A 15,821-nucleotide genomic window follows, 5' to 3' on the forward strand; every position below is an offset into this window, starting at 1 on the left:
TTGCAATAAAGTTGTGGGGCACTGAACTGTTCTTTTGAATTTTGATATATGATAGTAATTACTTGTCTTTCAAATTTGAAGGAGGGTGAGCAAGCATCTTGAGGAACATTCATCATTAACTCCTCCAAACAAAATAATATATATATTCAATAATAAATGAATATGTGAATCATAACAGGGATTGACAGCTGATAGGAAAAATTTGATTGTTAATATTATCATATTCATTCAGACAAACATCGATGAGACAGTTAATTAATGTACTTATTGCAGCAGTCTGCATAGATTTGGTACCCCTGCTGGTCTAAGAGTGAAACAAACTCATTCAGTTACAATGCATTAAATTATGTCTGCCACCTTATATATTTATATTTAAGGCTTTACTGATGGGCCACAATAATGTCACCTATGTTATTGAGTTAAAATATCAATATTGTGGCTTTCCAAGTTCACCTGGGGCCTATACTACGAACCTGGTTCAACCTAACCTGGATATGTTTGAGTTAGCCGGTTGGCCTAATCCAAAACATACGCGCTCTCGCTAAACTGTACTACGACGCTGGTTATCAAGTGGATCGCTCAAGCCAGCCGTGTCCTATCTAGTTAGGTGCGCGTTCACATGAAAGGGGTGGTATTTGGAGCATTCGACCAATCACAAACATGGAGAAGCGTACTGACAGCGCAGCGTCATACTTCCTGAATGAAAAGTGAACTTTAATACTAGTCAAAAATGAAGAAGTTAAACTTTAAACATCCATGACTTAAACACTTTATCCAGGATAAAAGCCACATAGCTGCACCTGCAAGGTGAATACAGCTGGAAAAAGAAAAAGTGTTTGAATGCCTACATTAACAGGTTTATGATATCACTGCAATGTTGTGGCCGATATTTAAGTAAGCTTTCTTAACGCTAATGTTATAATAGTCAGATTGCTCTGAAGATGGAGGTGATATTCTATTCATGTTCACGTTCACACAGTCGGTGATTTTTGCCGGCCGTCTTTCCTGCGACGGCAGTTTTTCTGTATTTCCTTTCTCCTGTAATATGACTTGATCGCTTTAAACTCCGCACACTGAGCTCTGATTGGTCAGCAGGCGGTGCTTTCACTGAGTTGAGCTCTTAGCCTGCAACCTAACCTGGTCCCGACCAGGTTAGCTGCTTAGCATATATTACCATGGAGATCTAGCCTGCTAAAAAGAGAACCAGCTTCGGATGACCGGAAAGCCGGAGTTTTCCCTGAATTTAGCCGGCTAAGCGAAAATCCTGCTTCGCAGTATACCCCCCTGATAAGCCCTGAGCCTGTTTTTCAGGTCTCAGGCTCGAAAATGACATTCCCAGAACAAATGACCATATCTTCACTTATAAAAAGGTTAAATTACGCATCTTTTTTCTCAAAGCAAGGTTACATCTGTGAGTTGGATGTAGAAGTGTCAGAATCAATATAGATGTTTTTATTTTAAACTAAATTCAGATTGATCACAGTAAAACAAATTAAGGTAACACTTTATATTAAGGTACACAAATTCACCATCAACTAGTTGTTAATTAACATGCATATTAGCAGTATATTGGCTCTTTATTAGTAATTATAAAACACTTATTAATGCCTTATTCTACATGACCATATTCACCCAGTACTAGGCCATTAGTTGATTGTTTTTCCTCAATAACCCTCTAATTAGGGCTTATTTGTTGCAAGTAAGGACGTTGTTGTACATGAGTTTTGGTCTTAATATGCTCTGCTCACTATGGGCCTAATAAAGCAGTAGTACCACAAGAATAGTAATTCTCCCATAATAACACTTAAAAAATATGATCTATTTTATGTAACAAGACATGAAACTAAAAGTGTTAATTGCGTCTAAATAACTCAAAATGAGGTATTACTGTACATCAGCATGTGTAACAGTTGTAAATATGCAGTTGTGTTTATTTGTAAATCATTTAGTATAATCACACACATTCTGTGTTTTATATTTAACAATTCTGTGTTCTTTATTTATTGATTGTTCAATACCTGACAAGGCCGGAGATGAAATATCTACATACATCGTATAAGAGTATAATATCAGTTAAAATAAGTGCTTCAACATAGTTAACATTGCTGGAGGTATGCACACATATTGATAGATGTCTTGTAATGCACTGTTGAGGAACCTGCGACCCAAGTTTTTCATTCAATGCAGAACTACACCATAGTTGTGTAGGCCTATATGATATGTCAATAAACCTTAGAAAATCTTGAAATCTTGAAAGGGATGTGCAAAATAGTCATTATATACAGTCTTTAATTAACTATTAGTAGAGAATAACGAGTAATGAATATACTTTATAGGGATGCTATTAATATCTAATAATAAAAATAATGAAATTCAATAACGTGCTTTAACCACTAGGTATCCCTTTATATCAGCTCTGCACCGTTATGGTGTAAATACAGCCTATCTACCAATTGGATCAAATATAAAAGTCAGCCGAATTAGTGTTGATACTTCAAGGAGACGTATTGTGTGAAAAGAAATGTAAGATGTTGTTTAATGGCTGATATATTTATGATCCACGTCACGTTTTCAGTTCCTCATGTTTGTCTAGAAGTCTTCTCATCAGGGCTCTATAGATACAGAACTACGGCAGATATGTAATATTTAATGCAGCCGAACCGTGTATTACAATGCCGTTATGTGATGACTTTCAAAGAGAAAAGCAAGCACACTGGGAATAAAGTATTATTTTATTTTTCAAAAATGTTTTCAGTCTGTTTCCGGTATTTGTTAAAGACGATGTGCTGTGAGATGTGAGACTGGAATTGCACAGGGGAAAATAACGTAGGCTATCTTTAGATGCGGATTTTGTTAAACTAATATGTTTGCGCTGTGGACCAACACTATACATTGACGGGGAAGGGGGTAGCAATAAAGATAACACCATTAAACAGTTACACAACATAACAGAAATAATATCGATAGCAGCGTCCCTAGCAACCACCTTGGTAACAATGAAAACGTCGCGATTACCTGTGGTAATCTTCGTAATAACTAGGAAAATAAAGATCATGTACATCCACTGCACATATAATCTAAAATAACAACTCATATTTCTCGCATCAAATGACATCAAAACGCATTTTAATGGCCAAACTAACTTTAAAATAGGCATTTTCCACTGAGAATAAAACGAAGTTCGGCCATGTTTTTTTTTTCTGCAGGGAGAAATTTGAAGATCACGTGACATAGACGCCAGCCATCGGAATGAATGGTGAAAAAAAACGGGGTTTGTCAAACAGAGCACATGGTGTAGTCCAAACGATAGCTGGGGATTCTGGGTAGTGTAGTGTCTTCTGCCATCCTTTACTCCGAAATAAACATTTGTTTCTCCGAATCGAAGGGGAAAAATACAAAAGCATTGCACACAATTTAAACCAATCAATGTTGTGTAATTAACAAGGATAATCTGGTGTTTTTTAGTCGATGAGTAGTGCAGATATCACTGTAAAATCAATCGACAGTAAGAGGAATACTTACTTCCGGGTGTACAATTCTCCGTTATCCAATGGGAATGGACGCTCACATTTCCTTTAAGGGCAGCCGACACAAACGAATGCCGTGCTTCCATGAGCGTCAAATCCCGCTGCAGATGGGAATACATTGCAATCAGTTGAAAGCTATTTGCGTCCCTTTATGATGCTGAAAGAGCCTAGGAGCTTCACAACTGGACGCCACGGACACTCCTGGACGCTTAGGGAGTGATGGTGTGTTGCGGAGGTCTATGCTGCCCTACAAAGGCAAAAGACCTTAACTTCGATTTTGGTCGAAAATGTGGACACATATCTTGAATAAATGTTGTTGTTTTTTGGGAGAAAACAGTGTGTGCTCTTTGCCGTAACTTCCAAAAAGCCTAGAGAAGCCAAGGCAGAATCCCGTAACACCAGTTACGGTTCTTTGTCTTTGTCTCACTGCACTCCAGAACGCTCAAATTGAGTTACGGTCCTCTGCTTTTGTTTTGATGTGCTTCAAATTGAAGTTACTGTTTTACCGCGCTGGAGTTACGGTGTTATGCCTTTTGTCATCAAAGCATTTGACACACACAGTATTTTGAATAAAATGTAAAGCAAATATTGTTGCAGTGGTTGTTTTAACTTATCTTTTAAGAATGGCTCATTGCTCTCGAGGTAAAATGTTGGTGGAGATGGCTTTGAAACGCAGACACCAAGATCAAGGTAAGAAAAATATTAGAATACAAGAAAGATAGATTGATCGATAGATAAATAGACAGATAGATAGCTAGATAGAGGGCCTAGCCAGGGGCGGCGGGTGCTGTAGGCTAGGGAAGGCTAAGCCTTAGCAAATGTTTGTCACTGCATGCTGGTAAAATAAAAATATAATGTATAATGTTTGTGTCTTTGACATTAGCACTGCTATGCAGTGCCCTGTACTACGAAGCCAGTTCAAACCCTGGATATGTTTGAGTTATCTAAACTAACCCTAACAAACGAGATCTCGACGCTGGTTAATATCAACTCGGTAAATCAAGCCAGGGCTTCTCTCACCAGCTGAGAGCACGTTCACGTGAAAGGGGTGGGGTTAGCAACATTTGACCAATCACAAACAGGGACAAGTGTACTGACAGCGCAGCGTCATACTTCATTAATGAAAAGTAAACTAATATTAGACAAATATTAACTTTAAACATCCATGACTTAAACATATAATCCAGGATACAAGCCACCTGCAAGGTGAATACAGAACAACTGGTTACAAAACAAATAAACTACCGAGTGTTTGAAAGCGTAACAGTTGTATGATATCACTGCCCCATCTAAGACACGAGTGGATCTGACTTTAATTACACTTGAGTTGAGTGTTTACTCAACTTAATGTGTTGCTTAAAATAATGCTTCTGCATACAGTATGTGACACTGAGTGTTGCACGGCCAGAAACGGCTCAGATAAGGAGATAATATCTGGCTATATTATGATATTATATGATAGATGATCTGATTGAATGTGATATGAATGATAAGTGCGACACGTCGGCGTCTTCTCTACATACAGCAGTTTAAACTGTATTTCCTTTATCCTGTGATATGACTTGATAGATTTAAACTCCGCACACTGAGCTCTGATTGGTCAGCAGGCGGTGCTTTCACTGAGTTGCCGGAGGCGGGCAGCGTCAGGTAAAAAAAAGTGATTTAGCCTTCCCAAACCTGAGCCTCACGCGCCGCCTATGGGCCTAGCGTAGGCGTAACGGAGCGTCCACACTACAGCTTCAAAAAAAGCTTGGAGCTGGGCGTGTCTGTAGCTTGGGGATTTTATTCCAGCAACACGACCAACAACCAATCACATGAATCTCCCGCCCCCGACATACAAAGCAAAAAATCCCGGGGATTTTATGGGAGCAATATATATATAAACTCCCCAAACAGGCGAAAACCTACCAGTTTCACCCACTGTCTCTGCCACCTCCCTCCATGCCTGTTTCCTCCGGTTTGTATCCCGGTAGGTGAAGAGGGTCTGGTCATACAAAACCGGGTGATTTGCTACGGCGATAGTTAGTTTCTCCTCCAACTTTTTTTGAAATATAGAAATGAACGGCGGGATATCTCTCCCAGCTTAGACGTGGTTTGATTGGCTACGGCTTGAGCTGTCAGATTTTCCGAAACGGGATTTGATTGGCTGGCGCTGGCTACTCCGGCGGAGAAGGCGGAGACGGACCGCTCTGCTACCCACAATTCAGTTCGGCGAAAAAGCGAGGCAACGTGACGTCACCCCATTCAAAGTGAATGGGCAGATTGGAGTTGTTGACGCTGTAGTGTGGACGGGCCGTAACAGTATCCCTCTGCTGACAGCCCGCCAGTATCATGCAGCTCGCGGATCCAGTAATGAGTGACCCGAGAGTAAAACTAAACATATCTATAACTAGTTTAGGTAGCCTAGTTTGAGAGGTAATTAAAATAGATAGGCTACGTGTGATATTCTAACCTGAAGTGTGTGTGTTGCTTCGCTCACCGCTGCAGGTGATCATGAAGAGCTGCGTGTCGACTCGTCAGCAGCAGCTGATCTTTCTCTCCCGTCAGATTAGACTTCACTCGCATTTATGTCCATATCGATCAGATCTAGCTAATTATATGAATACCTGCTTATTAAAAGACACCTAAACAATAACCGTCGCTATGCAACCGGGCAGGGGCGGATCTAGAAAAATATTCATGGGGTGGCAAGAGGGTGGCAGGAGAATTTCAGGGGTGGCATCCCCTGGCAGAAGTATATGCTGATTTAAACTCCGCAGTCATATAAATCAATGTTAACTTGGAAAGCCACAATATTAATATTTTAACTCAATAACATTAGGTGACATTATTGTGGCACATCAGTAAAGCCTTACATATAAATATATAAGGTGGCAGACATCATTTAATGAATTTTAACTGAATGAGTTTGTTTCACTCTTAGACCAGCAGGGGTACCAAATCTATGCAGACTGCTGCAATAATTAACTGTCTCATCGATGTTTGTCTGTATGAATATGATAATATTAACAATCATATTATTCCTATCAGCTGTCAATCACTGTTATGATTCACATATTCAGTGTTATTATTAAATAAACTATATTTGTTGGAGGAGTTAATGATGAATGTTCCTCAAGATGCTTGCTCACCCTCCTTTAAATTTGAAAGACAAGTAATTACTATCATATATCAAAAGAATCAAAAGAACAGTTCAGCGCCCCACAACTACATTACAAACAGTTACAACCTTGACTTTACATCAGAAAGAACAAACATTAAAGAAGTGACTAATGGCGCATTTCCACTGCAGCGGGTAGCCCCGTTTAAGCGTCCTGAACCGTCCTCAAGCGGCCAGGCCAGTTTTTGGTGGCATTTCCATATAGCCTAGTACCGGCTAGCAAGTACTTTTTCCCTCTTTTTCCGGCCCCATAAAATCGTGGTTCTATCAGACCAGGCCAGGGCTGTGACGTCAACACTCGACTGCTGATTGGTCAGAGAGAATCGTCACAAGATCGCGCGCGAGATCATCCCTCGCGTCACATATATATCAAGAAGCAAGCTTGCAGCATTTTGTAAACGGAGGAGCTACAAAAATGGCAACGTCGAAGAAAAGCACACCGTGGTCGACCGAGGAGGTGACGACGTTCCTACATCTCATTGGGGATGATAAAATCCAGCGGGAGCTCGACGGAACAACGCGAAATGTGAAAGTGTTCCAGGATGTCTCTGCACAGATGTCCGAACGCGGATTTTCGAGGACTTTCCTGTGATGTAGGGAAAACGGCAACGGCTTTACTGGAGTCCCTGCAAGGTACGCTCACTTCTAACAAAGAAGTCTATTTTATCCTTACATTAATGTTCGACAACCCGTGCTTTTATGGAGCCCCGAAGAGCTACATAGCTAGCTAAGGCAGATAGCCTAGGCAGATAGCCTTAGCTAGAGCTATTGTTTGCTAACACCATATGTGCCATTGTTTACGTTCAGTTTTTCTTTTCTATAGTTGTTGTTGCTATTTAGTATTGTGCTGCAGTAGTTTGTGGAATTAACAAGTCATTTTGCTGTTCTAGATGATTACATTGGGACTCGTGAGGAGGAACATTCCCGAACAACGGTTGATGGCAGTGTTCCGTCCACATCGTCATCGAATCCAGAACGGACCCCAGCCGAAAAATCGACACCAACTCAACCACCAACACCGAGTGCCATCACGACACCGCAGCGTGTGGTTCTAGGTAAGAAATAGAAATGGCAAAGCAACTGGAATTGTGTTTTGTTTTTTTAAACCTTGGATCATCCATCGTCAGTAATTAAAATAAGCTATACCACTGTGTGGAAATGCTCTGTTTCAAGTAAAGTCTTAGCTAGTAAGCAGCTAGTACAGTTGTGTGTGTGACATCCTATCATATACATATATTTATATTCATTATCAACAGGCTGGACATAATGTAATTCACTTTCACAATCATTGTAAACATCTAGGGCCAGAACTTTCTTTAGTTCACCTTACTGTTGTTCTGTTTATACATGTTATTCTTATATCCTTGTGTGACCTGTACCTGTCCTGTGTTTTTTCCTTATTGCTAATTATTATCTTATTGTCACCCAGGCAAGAGGAAACGAGGAGGAGAGGATCGGGCCCAGCAGGAACGGCACCATGACTGGGCAGCCGATGTGGCCCGTCTCCTCCCTGATACTTCAAAAAACCTTAATAGTTATTGTAAATATTATATATTTTTTATCTAGTTAATTTTTAAATGCAACATTTGTACTTCCTTGTTTATTTATTTTCTTTAAAATGTTCATTTTATATTTACAATTCCATGTATATTTATGCTGGCTGCAATACAGTTTTACATTTTTTATTTGTATTGTTTAATGGCATGCCTTTTTGATACAACATTTGTATTTTTATACTGCCATCAATAAAGTACTTCTTTGACTTATCTTATCTCTTGTTGATAATGAATGGCACCCAACATAAAAAAATCATAAACATACATGAATTTATAAAGCAATAACAAACACCATCAGTTAGGAAAAAGCCCCTTACTTTTATGAGATTTAAAGCAAGAAATTGAGTTTGCTAGCTTGAGGTCCTCCTCTAAAACATTATTACATGTTTATTTTGTAATGGTATTAAGAATACATGATAAATACATAATACATGTAGAAATTGCTCAATTGTAATACCCTCGTTCTACTAGACTCAAACAACACATTCCTTATATATTTCAAAGATGAGAGAACAAAATAAACCTATAACCCATTCAAGCAAGCTTTTAACATGTCTAGAAGAAAGATTGAGGTTATATTTAATATATTATTTTATGTTGTGGATACTTTAGTCTCCATCCATGTTTACAATTGTCCACACTATTTTACACTTGCATTTATGAATATAGTTTTGCTGTGTTTTACACTTTAGTATTTATGTTTATAGTTAGCTTTGATATTCGCTTAATTTATTAGAAAGATTTTCTTTTCATGATCTGATATTTCCTCAAATGTTCTTATTATGGGGCAGTACTTACTGGTGCTTGAAATTCAAATATTTACTAAATATTCAATTCAGATAACATTTGTTTAAAACATTTGACAAACACATGTATATGAAAAAAAAGAGATGTATTTATGTTCAATACAATGAATGCAATACAATGCATATGTAGGTATTCAGGTAGCACATCAAAGACACCTTGAGACACTGCTACCCCAGGCTCTGCTGCTGGTGCATTCCACCCATCATCATAGTCCTCTCCATGACTCTCGCAGACGTTATGCAGAGCACAGCATGTCAGCACCATGGATTTCACAATAAACAAGAACACGATCGCTTCCACATCCTCCATTGTTGTGTGTGTTTTGTGAGTTGTGTCGCATTGAAAATGACGCCACTGCAGTTTTACCCAGCGTCGCTCCGCCCAAAAAGCCGATCGTCCCGCCTACACTGCGTTGCTACCCCAGGTCCTAAACTGTAATGGAAATGCGCCACGGCCTCGGACGGCCAGCGAGGCAGCCCGAGGCCTGAGCGAGGACGCTTAGGGACGCTTAAACGGGGCTACCCCGCTGCAGTGGAAATGCGCCATTCATGTTTTTGAAATACTAACATAAAATACACATTCTGGTACTCTCTTGAGAAGAAAAATATCTATTACTACACGACATATTTAAAAAAATGAATGCCATTTTAGTTTTTTGTTACTTTGTTCTGAAAGCTGAACCTGCTGCTCCTCACTGAAGAGGGAAGAGGCTGTGTGAATTACTTTACATTGTGGATAGCCCCCATTGTTCTGTGTGTCAAAATGAAAGACAGCCCACACACCTATCAATCATCAAACCGTGGGGTCTTATTTCATTACGTGTTGATTTCTATCATTACGTGCTGCATTCACTTGCACTCGGACATTAGAGATTTTCTCTCATAAATGTCCGATGAGCCACAACTTTTTTTTCAAAACAAAGCTGCCAACTGGGGTGGCAGCAGGGGTGGCAAGGCATTTTTCTGAGGTGGCAGCTGCCACCCCGTGCCACCCTGTAGAACCGTCACTGCAACCGGGTGAGGCCACAGAGTATAGCGCAGCATTATGCATTTGTTTACATCCCCACCCGAACCCCGAGGCATTACCAAGAGATCACCGCACAATCAACCCATACAGGACATCTCTTTCTCCACATTAAGTGTTAGACATTATAATTGACTATTCTTGTCTGTCACACACTCTTCTTGTCTATCACATACTCTTTTGTCTGGCACATACTATTCTTGTCTGTCACATAGGCTAAGTGGCGCAGTACAGTAACTAAAGTAGGACTAAGCCAGTGACGTGCGGTGAGGTTCATGGCTGATGAGGCACTGACTCTTTCAGAGTCAGATTTACAAATATTCTATTTTGACCTTAATCAAAATGTTCTGTAATTTTCAAAAGCTTTTTTAGTATGATGCTTCGATTCATTTTAAACAGACCGTTCAACAAAAGGATACCCAAAATCTAAATATTGGATTGTTCTTTCTTAGTAAGATCCCATGTTCATTACAATTGGGGTCTTACCTTGATTGAAGATGAAGTCCATGCTATCCTTCTGGACAACAATCTCCATTACATTTTTGTAAAAGTCCTCCTTATCTTCCTCTAGTTTCAAAAGTCTAGTTTGTTGTTTGCGTCGCATCTACCGTCTCTGCGTAGAATAACAGTAGCAACAAGAACCTGTGGGCTCACTTGCGCCCCCTTCAGTGTGGCAGAGGTTATGGCTGCCTCCCCTGGTGCTTTTTTCATTGCCGTTGTATGATGAGACCAGCGAGCCTAAATATCATATATACGTGAAATAAGTTATTTAGAGACTATGGATGGCGAGGATAAATGTAATAAAGGGATCTACAAACATTACATTGGTGACATGCAGTGAGATGGTGCAGGCATGCGCTTAGGGCCCGCTTTCCAGCCAGTTTCTGTGGGGTGACGCATTCTGAGGTGAGGCAGAGCTCATCTGTGCCTCACCTCACACCACAGTTACTGTGGGCTTACGTGAGGCAGAGCTCGTCCCTGCCACACTTCTCATCGCTCCCATGTAGTTGTAGCGGAGCTCGGACAATTTGCTGATTTTGACTATAAAAAGCGATTGGAATCATACAGAAATCACACTTACAACACAGATCAGTGGAGAAATTTTATTATTATTACTATTTAGTTTTTCTTTAGTTGTTTTTCCGTTACATTGGAGTATGACAGGTGAGGCTCTGCCTCCCCTGACTGCACGTCGCTGGACTAAGCATACTGGTAGTTTCTGTGGACCTGTCTGCCCGTTTTGTGAGTGCACTGCGCGCGTGCGCACTTGTGTGGCATTGTTTGGGATGATCTAATTAAAAAATAGCGTCCCCCCAGTAAAAAAATCCCCACTACACCACTGGGCAAATACATACAGATTCCGCAACAGAGAGCAGGCTACACTACCAGTCAGATGAAGAATGGGACTGGCCTGAAGATACATCGACCAGAAGTGTAGATCTGCAGAAGGTGATCATGCTCCCACGAATGCCTGGTGTCAAGTCAGCTGTCTTCACAAGACGGATTGTGGCTTATCATGAAACCTTTGCGTCAGTTGGGAAAAATACCAACAAAAAGAATACCATCTCTGTTGTCTGGCACGAGGGGATTGCAGGGCGGAGTGCTGCAGAAATAACATCAGCCTATGCAGCAGCATTGGAGAAGGAGCGGGACATCAAGCACATTGTCTACTGGGTAGACAATTGTAGCTCTCAAAATAAAAACTGGTGCCTTTTCTCTTCACTTGTGTCCATAGTCAACTCACAGACCATCTCAACTGAAGACATCAGCCTTAAGTTTTTCCAGCCAGGGCACACATTTATGAGTGCGGACAGTTTCCATCATGGCGTGGAGCAGGAGATGAAGAGCAGACCAGGAGGAGTGGTCTATGATTTTGACGACTTCCTCTCTTGCGGCTTTCACACCAGCGCTTTTCCCTTTCTAGCTCCGAGCTAGAGCTTTTCTGGTTCAGCTCCGGTTTCCCTTTTCTGCTCCCGCTCTGTTCACACCGCTCAGCACCCGACTGGTGCTGCCGCTGCTGCGTCATGACGTCACCGTTTACTTCGCTGATTTGCTCCTCAACGGCATTACCGCGCTCACAACAACGGGGAACTGCATCGGGTCGATGATCGTGTTGCTTTTAATCACACGAAGCCAGATTAAATTAAATAACGACTTCTCCAACCTTATGCTTTTCTCCAGAGTGCCATGGTTCATTGTTTATTAATGTGTTTCTGCGGCATTTACCGACCGCTGCAGTGTTGGGAAAGTTCACTTTCTACATGAACTAGTTCAGTTCACAGTTCACACATTTTAAAATTAACTAGTTCAGTTCATAGTTAATAATTCAAAATGTTGAACTAAAGTTCATGGTTTCAAAAATGAACTAATTTATTGTTTATAGTTATTTTTTCAATACGTTGCTGCGAGCTATTATTTGTCAAAATGATTGCCACAACCCATATAGAACCACAGACAGCAATCAGAGTACTGGCATTTCCATAACGCTTTGCTGCCGCCCATTCAGTCCACACTAGTAGCAGCTGCAGCTTTCATCTCTACAGTATATTTTCAAAAACATGAGGAAAAACGTGCTGCTTGAATGGTCTTTATTAAGTATAATAATCTAAATATTCTTAAAGTACCAAAAGTGAAAGTAGTCATTGTGCAAACATATAACATAGAAACATGTGCCGACATAACTCTGTAGCTACTAACACAACACGAGGTAGGAACCAGGCTGAGGTATGAAACTAAGGTTGTACCTCAAAGTTCAATATTCAAAGTGCAAAACATTTAAACATTAATTATCTTTTCATTAAGTCAGTCGCATTCTTTTTTTTTCCTGACTAGTTTTCCCAAAGAACAAAAAGTTCTATAACTTGGGTCATAACTTGATTCAGCCCAAATATTCAGCCCAAATATTCAGCCCAAATGAATGAGGTAAAAAAAACCCAATAACTTAAAGAGTCAGTCAGAGTCCAAGGCCCATGGACAGTACTGCTATTACTTTCTGTCCAGTGTGAGTGAAAATACTGAGTGAATATCTGTCACCACTGGTTACAGTTCAAATAAATAACTAAATCACAAATAATAATTTGTGAAAATAAAAAAAGAGTCAAAAAGTGTGCTGGGGCAAGGACATTGTTACTTTCTGTCCATCCTGAAAATGCCTTATCTGAATGAAGATCCTCTGTCACTGGTCAAAGTGGTCTGGTCTCTCCCTGGTGGATCTGCTGTTTCGGTCACAGTGGTCTGGTCTCTCCCTGGTGGATCTGCTGTTTCGGTCACAGTGGTCTGGTCTCTCCGTGGTGGATCTGCTGTTTCGGTCACAGTGGTCTGGTCTCTCCGTGGTGGATCTGCTGTTTCGGTCACAGTGGTCTGGTCTCTCCGTGGTGGATCTGCTGTTTCGGTCACAGTGGTCTGGTCTCTCCCTGGTGGATCTGCTGTTTCGGTCACAGTGGTCTGGTCTCTCCCTGGTGGATCTGCTGTTTCGGTCACAGTGGTCTGGTCTCTCCGTGGTGGATCTGCTGTTTCGGTCACAGTGGTCTGGTCTCTCCGTGGTGGATCTGCTGTTTCGGTCACAGTGGTCTGGTCTCTCCGTGGTGGATCTGCTGTTTCGGTCACAGTGGTCTGGTCTCTCCGTGGTGGATCTGCTGTTTCGGTCACAGTGGTCTGGTCTCTCCGTGGTGGATCTGCTGTTTCGGTCACAGTGGTCTGGTCTCTCCCTGGTGGATCTGCTGTTTCTTGCTTCCTGTAAAAACAAAAACAAGATATGCTCTGACTGTTATTTTTATGCAGCTCACCTCTGCACACCAATATACTCATCTCCATTAGCAATACATTGTACTTCTATAGCCCAAAAAACAGGTCACAACAATAATATATATACCTTCAAATATTTTTGTTGGCATTCAAGATCAGCTGCTTCTCAAAGTTGTCATCTCCCAGCCGGTTTCTCCTGGGCCTGAATGAGATGAAAGAAGAAGAAGAAAGAATTAGAAGAGAAGGCATTTTAACATCATGATTATTGTGGCAAACATTGTAACAGTAATCTGTATTAAAGGAATTGTGTACTGAGGCCAATGGCAATTACTGAAATAATTAGATTAGGAATATAATCACAGCTCATCCCTACCTGAATATTTGACCACAATGCTGAAGAGCCTCTCTACCGGAGCGCTTGAGGGCAGTGCTGTGTTGTGTTTTATGAACAGCCTTTTGAGTTTTGGAAACTGCATGTACTCATCAAACCCATCTGTGGTTGGGGCATCCAAATAAGTGTCCACTTCAGATTTTTGAGGAACCTGAGGGTTTCTGTTAAATCTGAAGAATGAAGCTGCAGGATCTTTCTTGTTACTTTCGCCACTGGACTGGGTTTGACCTGAGTCTCTTGCATCCGAGTCATCAGAGTTGGTTTGTTAATTCCATCTCATTTGCATTATATTTTATTTAGGTTTATATTATATTGAGCCTAATTTGCACCATAATCACTAGATTTGATGTAGATAAATAGTAGTTATTATCATTAGTAACAAACTGATTTTATATTGTGATCAGCAACCAAGTGAGCGATTAAATGGAAGTTAATGCCTTTTGCCTTGGTATTACCCCTTGTTATTTTGCAGACAATGCAAAGGCAGAGTACAATAACTTTCGAAAAAAGGTCAAAGGTCAAGTTTGATCTCAAGATTTGTATGTAGGTATTTAACTTCATTAAAAAAACAAAGAATTGCCACATTTTCAATATTCTGCCTACAATTCATTTGGCTGGACAACAAAACAACTTTAACATCATTTTTCTCAGTTCTACACTCTGGCGAGTTAAGGTCTTTTGCCTTTGTAGGGCAGTATGGGAGTGTCGTAACTGTTATCTCTCTAGGGCTCTGATCTGCACTATACTCTTGCTGTCGTATACGGGTTAATTCCCCGTTGTAGGACACATAAAGGAATTCTGATTGTGATAGAAACAATATTATTCTCATCGTATGCTTTTTTAAATAATATGCTGTTTATTTGCTGAGACAGCCCAGCACATTGAGTCTGATTGGCTGGACTCTCTGCTCTTTCCAGAAAGTCCAGGAGTAGCCGTGGCTTGTTGTAAAGAACTGTGACTCATGCACCAAACAGGGAAAAGTGGCAGCACAGCATTCCACAAATTCATGTAACACTATACCTTTTCAATCAAATGTTTCTTTTGTTTTGTTATTTCCCTGAAATAATGTCCGTCTATTTACTGCAACTCACTGAGTGCTGTCACACGATCAGGTTGTGTTGGGGGACGTGCAGTTACTGTATATCTTTTATCCAGAGCACACTGAAAAAAATCAACATTGACTTTAAATGTATTATGTCAAGAGGTTCCACATAACTGTATTAGGTTAGTTGAAAGCAATAATATTAAGTTGAACCCATATCAACTTGTGTTGGTTTAAACGTAATATTATTGCTTTCAACTAACAAAATACAATTTTTTTTATGTTAACATGATTATTTGTTGATAACAAGACTAGGTTATGGTAATTCACTATAGATATGTGTTTTCAGTTATTGGCTGTTTGTTTGTGTGTTGTCCAATCAGATGGGCATGCATTGTGATAATGCATGGCCATCTGCACTAGTAAACAAAGGCAGCCTCCTAATCTAGCATATGAAATGTATTATCTTCATTATTTGAAGGTAAACCCAAATGTACATTGTTTGCCAACATACATGTGTATTGCATATCATAAACGTAGTAAGAGAGAATAAAATAAAAAAATAAAAAAA

The sequence above is a fragment of the Pseudochaenichthys georgianus genome, chromosome 24 (assembly GCF_902827115.2).
Source record: "Pseudochaenichthys georgianus chromosome 24, fPseGeo1.2, whole genome shotgun sequence".
Classification (NCBI taxonomy): domain Eukaryota; kingdom Metazoa; phylum Chordata; class Actinopteri; order Perciformes; family Channichthyidae; genus Pseudochaenichthys; species Pseudochaenichthys georgianus.